The sequence below is a fragment of the Lycium barbarum genome, chromosome 12, assembly GCF_019175385.1.
Source record: "Lycium barbarum isolate Lr01 chromosome 12, ASM1917538v2, whole genome shotgun sequence".
NCBI classification, from domain to species: domain Eukaryota; kingdom Viridiplantae; phylum Streptophyta; class Magnoliopsida; order Solanales; family Solanaceae; genus Lycium; species Lycium barbarum.
In genome coordinates, this window is record NC_083348.1 from 16,647,108 (window position 1) to 16,658,315 (window position 11,208).

The following is an 11,208-nucleotide window of genomic DNA, read 5'->3' on the forward strand; positions in this document are numbered from 1 at the left end:
TTTGTATCGAGTACCGGTGACATGTTATGGGAACTTGTGCAATTTAAATTGTACAGTTGGTTCGAATGCCATGTTTTGGGCACTAGCTAGTAGATAGTATGATCCTATTGATTGGTGAGTGGGGTATGAAGCTCGTATTTTTTGTCTCTCAGATTGTGTGTCTATCTGGTTTGATATGTGTGGCGCTCATCACTCCTAAATGCTCATTGAAAAGTGGAAAAGAAGCTAAGATAATGACTTTGTTGCGTAATCGGCTAAAGATAGGCCCTTTTCAACTTATAACTAATAAAGATGAGATCTTTTACTATATTTATTTGCTTTTTGTTATTGTGCATGTCATGATCATGCTTCATCTGGTATCTCATGCATTATATATATTTGAGGATATATATGTGTGTTTGAGGGGAAATGTTTCCGGACGGAGTGATGATGATATCTTGAGACAGAATTTTATTGTGTATAAGGAGCTAAACGTGGAACCTTTGTGACTACGAGAACTTGAAAAAAGGAATCGTATGTGTATTCCTGCTTCTTATTGTGATGCATGCCATTTCCATACTTATTATATATCTCCTGCATACTTATCATGACTAAAGATGAGGTCCTTTACTATATGCATTGATTCCATGTCGTTGAGCATATCATAATCATATTTATCATGGTATGCATTGATGGTACTAGTGAAAGGTTCGAAGGGAAATGATTCCGGACGAAGTGATGATAACTGTAAGCTAATGGGCTAATTGAGAGGTATATAAGCCTAAGGGGCTAAGATATAATATGTGAAGACCGTGATTCGAGGATTTTTTCGGAGTGGTGGTATATGGACCTCGCGAGTCCCCCATGAGTCATGATTCATTGGCATTCGAACGTGTGTATATAGAGTGATGGAAAGGCCTTGCATTACATGCATTTGCACAATGTATCATATCATTCGTTTTATCTCATTTGTTGTTATTATGGTTTGAATGAGTTGATTGTCTATTATGTCTTGATTGTGATTTGGGTTGCCTCTTTCGGCTTTGGATAATTGACGGATTAAGGACTTTGATGTGTATTTGATTACCTGATGTGCTTATGGATTAGGAACTTCACATAGGCTTAAACTAAGATTATTATAGCTTGAGGTATTACTATCATTATGAACTAATGGCGCTTAAGTGTAGAAGTAGTAATCGTAGGCCAGCCCTTATCTCCATTTTGGTTAGGGTCGGTCGATGATGCTGCTGAGTACACGTTGTTCCCCGTACTCACACTACACTGACTACACTCTTTTTGTTTGCAGATTCTATTTCTGGTACAAATGGATCTCGAGATGCTACCGACCGTTTTAATGGTCATATGGACGATTCGCGATGAGCCGTCAGTTGATCCGTGGCACTGTATTTTCTTCAGTTATCTTTATTGTTGTCCTTTGATTCGGAAAAACTTATGTACTTTTCGAATGAATGCCTACACTTATACTTCATTTAGTCATTTTGGTACTAGTGACACCAGATTCGGGGATGGATGTACCTTTATTTCCATATTTTATGATATTAGCGATGATTAATACTGATATCAACGATGATTAATACTTGAAATAACTTTGAATGATTCTTTTTCCCCTTTAATTCTCCTATTAAATTGTTCTAACGGGTTGTGGATGACATACTAACTTGGTCGGAGTTAGTGCCTTCACGACTTATGAAATTGGGTCGTGATAAATTGGTATCAGAGCTTTTGGTTAATCGGTCTCACAAGTACAAGAACAATGTCTAGTAAAGTCTTGAGGATAGGTACGGAGACGTCTATACTTATCTTCGAGAGGCTATGGGACACTTAGAAAAATTCCATTACTACATTCCTTATCGTGCATATTTGATTTTAGCAAGGTCTAAGCTCCATTGTTCCAATCTCTCACTAATGGTGAGGACACGTTTTTGGGTCCAAGCATGGGCGGCGGGATGTGATGTCGCATAGTATAGTTCGACGTGTGTCACTGTGATAAGGGATTTGTTTTGGGGTGCGCATGATAGGCTTTCAGTTACTCGACGGAACAGAGTTGTATGAAAGGAATTCGAATGGATCATTCTCAGTTATGGGATGAGCACAAGTGGTGGATGTGCTCATCTGGAAATTAGAGGTTATAGATGATTGACTCTTGTGGAAATGATCGGGTATAATCCTTTGGTAACGGTCGGGTTTTCGGATTTGTGTGATATCTCGTTGGTTTGATGATAAGGTGTCATTTTGAGCTACGAGCCTGTCGGTTTTGCGATATATATATATCCTCGGTCTAGGTCCGAGATAATCCTTTGTTCCATAGCCCTAGGGATAATTACAACTAGCCAATTAAGAAGTCTCAGATGCACTAGCACTGCATCAAGGTGTAATCCGTTGGACATAGATCCAATTTTTCACTTTTTTGGATTCCTTGTAATTTCTTTTTCCTGTTCCTGGTGGTATCAAAACGCCGGTATGTCTAGATATCTTATCTGTCTCGCCAGGAAAATGGATATCTCCAGAAAAGATTTTAAGTTCAATTCATTTTTTTTTCTCTCCACCCGAACCAACCCACCGACTCGGCTTCTTAGATTTAAGGTGATTTGTTTATCTACCCCAATGATACTATTGTTCCGTACCATTATGGAAGAAGATCTGGGCAAGATATGTACCTCTTCAGGAATGAAAAAAATCGATCTACTTTCATTTGGTATTTTGGCCTAAGATCCAATAAGTCCAATATGATTCCTTCAGATGTGTCAAATGGGCAAATACGTCCATAGTGACTAGGATGGATATCTCGTATCCAAAAACTAGCAGTGCGCTCTCTCAGTCCTCCAGGGCCCAAATAACTTAATTTTCTCCCATGAACTACTTGTGTCAATGGACTAGTTCGATCCAAAACTTGAGATACTCTGCCTATGAAGTAATTGCTAAACGGAAGTAAATTTATCTGTAAGTTTGACTGCATCGTAGTAACAGACAGTGATTGATCAATAGGAATGAATCTAGCGAGGGATGAGTGTAAAGATATGACTACTTGGGATATACTTGTGGATAGTGTAAATGTGGATTTGGCTCAAAAGGTTCTATGATTAACGGTGGATGTTAACTAATTCAGGTCACGGGGTATATTTCGGAGGGTTATTTGAGGATCAGTGAAATCAGTTTAAACAAAGAGTAGTGGATTCCCCAAAGGGCTTTGGATAGTTATTTTGGGTCGGTAGACTCATGGACCAAGATGGAAGAGCGATTCTTCTTTAAGAGGATTTTGGCCAGGAAAGCGGTATGAGCTATATGAGGACGTTGGTAGGAATCTATGTGTAGTACTCAAGGGTCTCCCTACAAGTTATGGACTATTTTAATGGTGGTTTGAGAGTTGGATCGGTGGTGATTGACTACGTGGAATAACTAGGGTTGGTTGGGATTTTCTGGTGGAAAGGCTTCTTGAAGAGTAATATTGTGTTATGTTGAAATTAGAGGAACTTTCAGTTTTAAGGTTCGAGCGTGTCACGACCTATTTTGCGTAAGCCGTGCGGGCACCTACCTTCCCACCTCGGTAAGCGAAATCTCAACCCAACAATGTATAAATACATAAAAGAATGAAATGAAGCAACAGAATAGAACAAATATGTAAGTCTCACGAAATAGATATAGAAGTAGTAGAATAGTGCGGAATAATAACAACACCCCCAGGGTCTGGTCTGAATAACACAAGAGCATCGAAAAGGGAAATAATACAATCCAAAATACTAATACATAAAGTGTCTATGTCTCTGAATAGAATAGGACATAAAGATAGAAAATTCTTCAAGGCACCGGACGGCCATGCTCACCCAGGAGACTCGAAGAGAAAGCTGAAGCGACTATCAGCCACGCGTCACAGAAGTGGATCCAACCTGATACTCTACATTCATAAAAGAATGCAGCAAGTGCAGGTCAGTACAAACAACAGTACTGGTAGGCATCATAGACCTAGTAGGCATAGCTAACACAACTCAGACAATAAAGAAGATAAGCAAATAAACCAACAAGTACAAGTCAATATAAGCAAATCCAAGTATCCGTCATCGTCTATGTAAAGCTTCCTAAATGTGCCAAGTCCGAACGTATCCAATCCAAACCAATCATCGAAATACAACACCAAACGTCTCAATCAAGTCATAATGCAATGCAATGCAATAGTGTATGAATGTAATGCAACGCAATACAATGAAAATGTGGTGTACGCATGTACTCTGGACGAAAATATCAACGTCTCAGTAGCACAATGCAGCGCGACTCGCGAAGTCTAAGTGCCACTCATCCCAGATCTTTGCCCACGGGGGGTTCTCACTAGCACCACCCTGGGGGACCGCGGAGTCCATGCACTACCAACGATTCTGACACTAACATCGGATATCGGCCATGCAATGAATGATTCCGGAATTGATCATCGGACATCAGACTCTCACGTCAGTCAAGTAAAAGAGGTTTATCAAGTATCCATTTCACTCAATCAACGATTCCGGGATGAACATCAGACATCGGCCTCTCAAGTCACTCAAGTAAACTGAGCCCAGCTCATCAGTGTTTCATCAATGTGATCAATATCTCAACAATGTATCATGAAAATGAGAGTGCGTGCAATGCATGTATCAACATCAACAATCATGCTCAATATCACAAGTACCAACGATGGGAATGTCAACGATATATCAGAATAACAAATACCAATAGTAGGTATGCCAACAATATATCCGAATCACAAATACCAACAGTGGGTATACCAACAATATCGAGTCAAGACGATAAACAGAATCCGATATCTATCAACAAGTCACGGCGTCAAGCCAACACAATAAAATAATCAAACACAACACAATGGGGTGGCTAGTCCCCTCACACAACAGGGCCCAACCTAAGGCAATATCCAACCCAACTTCATACTCGAAGGTTCACATGCTGTCTCCGACTATATAATCTAAATATGTGCTTCGCTATACGAAGTCTCACCAAGGCTAAGCCATAACCTATCTGGATGGCCGAACCGCTTCACTAATTTGTCTTGCCTTTTCGCTGAACCACAGAACCAAAGTAATCTAAGCATAATTGAAATCTAGATTAGAAATCATGAAGAATGATACTAATATTGCTACTATTCATTTTAGGTCAATTCCAACCCTAGAAATTGGGGAAAACTGGCCCACAAGGGCAAAATGGAAAATTCTGAAGCAAAATATCAAATTAAGCACTGGGTGATCATAGCCTAACCACTAATTGTTGATTTAACTCAAGGATTAGCCTAATTTCTGATTTCCACCAAAACGCCCAATTTGGGTATAAACCCTAAGCTTCGATTTTGAAATTCAATACTAGATATGGAAGATATATGATTAATAATCTTAGATTCATCAAAATCTAACATAAGCATCATCAATTTCCTCATAAATAAGCCAAAAAAAGAGTTCACCAAAACCCTCTTTCAACTTCCATCACTAAGGGATTATTAAAAGGAAGGGAAAATCTAGGATGATTGTGATTAAAGGAAGAGTAAAGGAATAAGCAAGATTTACCTCCAAGAATATCTCAAAAATATCCCAAGGATTGTTCCCAAAAGCTCTAATTTCAAAATGGAAAATAATGAGGGCCTAAGGGTTTATTTAAATCACACTTAATGAAAATACCTGGCCCGTCACGGCCATGATGGTGACAGGGCCGCTACAGCGGCGCCGCCACAGTGCCCATCAAGCTGCCATGGCGGTCAGGCCAACATGCACATGGCTGCCCCAGCAGCCAACATACCGCAACAGCGGTGCCGCTGGGACGACACTAGTGCCGCCATATCGAGCACCAGGTACCAGAATTCCTCCCACTTTTCTAAGTCTCAGTCGAATCCCGAGCCATTCCCGAGGCCATCTGCTCACAAACCATATACCTAGACCCATACAAAAATACATTACGAATGCACTCGTTGCCTCAGAATTCCCAATGGAGTCTCGTTGACCGATTCAACCCCCGACGTCTTTGTTCTAATTTCCAACCCAAGTCCCAAAATGCATCCAAGTGCATTGAAAACTGAACCAGATACACACATAAGTTCTAAACGAACATCCGACCTCTTGAAATAGACGAAATTCCAGAAAAGGTCCGTTTACCCAAAAGTCAACTTTGGGCCAACCATTTTTAACTTTAAGCCTATATGTCACCAAAGCTACCCGAATCCGGTCTAGACACCTTCAGAAGCATGACAACGGTCCCCTTGGGTCAAGAATGAGCTAATCAATGCTCGCGAATGGGCAAAAATATCGAAAAGACTATAACGACTAATAGGGTCGTTACATCAGATACTAATTGAACTGTCGCTGGTCCTCGAGCAAAGAAAAGAAAAGAAGCGGGAAAATACCTGAATCAGTGAACAACTGAGGATATCAGCTACGCATGTCAGACTCAGTCTCCCAAGTTACCTCCTCAACAGGACGGTGCTTCCATTGCACCTTCACCGGAGCAATCTCTTTCGACCTCAACTTTTGAACCTGCCTATCCAAGATTGTGATAGGCGCCTTCTCATAAGTCCAATTCTCATCAAGCAATATAGAATCCCAACAGACAATGTAGGTACCATCGGCATGGTACTTCTTTAGCATCGAAGCATGAAAAACCAGATGAACTCCCGTCAAGCCGGGCGGCAATGCCAACTCATAAGCTATATCACCGATACAGTCCACAATCTTAAATGGACCAATATACCTGGGGCTCAACTTGCCCCTCTTACCAAACCTCATAACACCCTTCATAGGTGAAACCTTCAACAGAACCTGGTTACCAATAGCAAACTTCAAATCCTGGACCTTTCGGTCCGCATACATCTTTTGCCGACTCTGAGCTGCCATCAGCTTGGCCTGAATAACTCTCACTCTATCCAGAGACTCTCTCAACAAATCTGTACTAAGGCCGAGCCTCAAACCCATCAAACCAACCAATCGGGATCTACATCTTCTACTATACAAGGCTTCAAAAGGCGTCATACAAATACTCGAATGATAACTGTTATTGTACCCAAAATTTACCAATGGCAAGTGCTGATACTAATGACCACCAAAGTCAATAACGCATGCTCTCAACATATCCTTGAGCCCCTGAATGATCTGTTCGGACTGGCCATCGATTTGGAGATGAAAAGCTATACTGAGATCCAATCGGATACCCAACTCCTCATGGAATGCCCTCCAGAATCGGGAAGTGAAAATAGTACCCCGATCTGATATGACAAAAATAGAAATCCCACACAATCTCACAATATCGCGAATGTACATCTTGGATAACTTCTCCGCGGTATAGAAAACCTGGACTGGAACGAAGTGAGCAGACTTAGTCAACCGATCCACTATCACCCAAATAGAATCAAACTTGCCAAGGGTCTTCAGAAGACCTGTGACAAAAATCACGGTAATCCTCTCCCACTTCCACTCGGGAATGGGCATCCTCTGAAGCACCCCACTGGGTCGCTGGTGCTCATACTTTACCTGTTGACAATTTCCACACTTAGCCACAAAATGATCTATATCTCTCTTCATCCGATGCCACCAATAGTGCTGTCTCAAATCACGATACATCTTAGTCGCCCCCGGATGAATAAAATAGTGAGAGCTATGAGCCTCAGACAAGATCAACTGGACCAAATCACCAACACGAGGAACGCATACGCATCCTCTAATCCTAAGAATCAATCACGGCCTCCTTGGCCTCACCTCTCAAAACTCTATCTCGATTCTTTCTTAACTAAGCATCCTCAAACTGATGAGTCCTAATCCGATCCAATAAAGACGACCTCGCCTATATACAAGCCAAAATCCTGCCCGGGGCTGAAATATCAAGACGAATGAAACTGTTGGCCAGAGTCTGAACCTCCATGGCCAACGGATACTCAGAAATAATCAATCGAGCTAAACTCCCCATACTCACTACCTTGCGGCTCAAGGTATCAGCCACCACATTGGCTTTCCTGGGATGATACAGAATAGAGATATCATAGTCCTTCAGGAGCTCCATCCGTCGGCGCTGCCTGGAATTGAGATCTCTCTGGGTAAACACATGCTGAAGACTGCAGTGATTGGTGAAAATCTCACAATGAACACCATACAAATAATGCCTCCAAATCTTCAAAGCGAAGACCACGACCAACAACTTTAAATCATGGGTAGGGTAATTCTTCTCATGTACCTTCAACTGACGAGAAGCATAAGCTATCACTCTACCTTCCTGCATCAACACAACACCTAAACCCAGACGAGAGACATCACAATAGACAGCGAAATCCTTATCCTCCACGGGCAATGCTAAGATCAGGGTTGTAGTCAAAAGAAGTTTGAGCCTTTGAAAGCTCTCCTCACAATCATTCGTCCACTGGAAGGGAACATCCTTCTTGGTCAATCTGGTCAAGAAAGAAGCAATGGCAGCAAAACCCTTCACAAAGCGATGGTAATAACTGGCTAAACCCACAAAACTACAAATCTCAGTAATAGTAGTGGGCCTCGCCCAACCCCTCACAGCCTCATTCATCTGTGGATCAACCATAATCCCCTTTTTGTACACCACATGGCCTAAGAATGATACAGATTCCAACCAGAACTCATACTTAGAAAACTTCGCAAGCAGGCTATGGTTCTTCAACATTCCAAGAATAGTACGGAGATGGCTCTCATGCTCCTCTCTACTCTTGGTATACACCAAGATGTCATCAATGAACACAATCACAAAGGAATCAAGAAAGGGTCTAAAGATGCCATTCATCAAGGTCATAAATGTAGCCGGGGCATTGGTGAGCCCAAAAGACATCACTAGAAACTCATAGTGGCCATATCTCGTCCGAAATGCTGTCTTTGGAATATCCTCCGCCCTGGTCTTCAACTGGTGATAGCCGGATCACAAATCAATCTTCGAAAACACCGAAGCACCCTGAAGTTGGTCAAATAGATCATCAATATGACGCATAGGGAAATTGTTCCGAATAGTGACCTTATTCAACTGGCGGTAATCAATACACATCCTCATAGTCCCATCTTTCTTCTTCATAAATAACACAGGAACACCTCAAGGGGAGACACTCGGTCTAATGAATCCCTTGCTCAACAAATCTTGTAACTGCTCCTTAAGCTCCCTCAACTCATTAGGTGTCATCTGATATGGTGGAATGGAAATAGGATGAGTGACCAGATCCACGTCGATACATAAATTAATGTCACGATTGGGTGGCATACCCGGTAGATCCGATGAAAATACCTCCGCGAACTCGCTTGCAATAGGGATAGACTCAAGGGGTGGAAATACAACAGTTGTATCACGAAAATGAGCTAAATAGGCTAGACACCCCTTATTTACTAACTTCTTTGCTCGAAGAAAGGAAATGATATTCTTCGGAGTGGGACTAGGAGTACCCCTCCACTTAAGTCTAGGAATGCCTGGCATGGCTAAGGTGACTGTCTTGGCGTGATGGTCCAAGATCGCGTGATAGGGAGAAAGCCAGGAAATTCCCAATATAACATCAAAGTCCACCATATCTAGGATCATCAAATCTACCCAAGTGTCATATACCATAAAAGTATCCAGACAAGACTGGTAGACTCGATTAACAATCACAGAATCTCCGCCCAGAGCAAACACGTGAACAGATATATCTATGCTATCACAGGGCAAATCTGAGCCAGCTGCATGAAATGCAGATATATACGAATAAGTGGATCCAAGATCAAATAACACAGACGTTGCTCTATGATGAACAAAAATAGTACCTAAAATCACAGCATCTGAGGCCTTTGCCTCGGGGCTACCAGAAAATGAGTAAAAATAGGCTCCACCATGCCCAACCTGGGATCCCCCTCTCGTACCCTGAGTACCACCTCTAGCTGGCTGGGAACCACCTCTAGAACCATGGGAAGTACCGCGGCCTGACTGAGCACCGCCTCTATGAGAAGCCCCACCTCGACCACCAGATGATATAAGAGTCCTCGGCGGCTGATAATCCTGCCTGGGTAGGGGCATCTCCTAGTAACATGCCCAACCTCTCCATAAGAAAAACAGGTAAGAGGGGTCGAATGCTGAAACACGGAAGTTGAAGACCGGAATGAAGCAGCCCTATTTGCTGGTCTGGAGAATAAATTTTCAAGAGCTCTCTACCTGGGTGGCTCACTAGGGAAAACCTGTAACACTGAATGCACAGGACGACCAAAATATGTCTGAGGTGGCCTCGAAAGCTGTCCAGTGCCCCTCAAACCATGACCTCTAAAACTACCAGTATGTCGTAGCCTCTTGTCACTACCACTAAAAGCACGGGCCTTAGCGCCCTCAACCATAGAAGCATGCTCGATAATGGACTGGAAGGAAGCCCCCATAGACTCCATCTGAAGAAAAGGAATCCGTAGAGAGCCCACCAGTCCTCCCACAAAGCGCCTGTGTTACATCCGGCATTTTTGCATATTCGAAAAATTCGAAACAATTTGGCTTGTAATGGACAAGGCCACATTTGGACCTTGCTTGGTACGAATGTGTCGGTTATGAATACATTGGTGTGGAATTACGAAAGGAGGCGAAGGGCAAAGTTGGAATTTTGGAAACTTGTGCCATGAATTACAAAAATTTAGCCAAGTGGACTCAAAAAAAAAAAAAAGAGAAACAAGGCCCAACAAGGGAGCCCAACCGGCCATGGTGTGTGAAAATGGCCCAAGTCCATAATTTAATTATGTGATATTATATATATGCATCCCTATCCATAGAACCTTCAAGAAAAATAAAGTAAGAACAAAAAAAGAGGAGAGGGTTCGGGTGAGAGAGAAAGAGAGGAAAAAAAAAATTCTTGGAGCTTAATCCTTGGTCCAAAAATTCATTTCTTGTGAAATTATTACCAAGTCAAAGACCCTCTACAAGATGGTGTAAGTATTTTGGCAAGAAAGTGATTTTGTAGCAAGTGGAAAAACTTTATTGTCATGGAAAAATGGAAAGATAATAATCTTTATTGTCATGGAAAAATGGTTATTAAGTTGTCGTAGGAAAACATGCAACTTTGTTATGGTTTATGTAAAAATGGAAATGAAAGTATCAAGAGGCAAATTATGATTAATGTTGATGAATTTGGAAGATGGAAATGTAATATGAACTTGTAAGTTGAAGGTTAGGAGAATTGGATAAATTGTGGTTTTGATGGAAAGTTTGTATGTTTGTATATCTTATGTATATCTTGTGAGGATG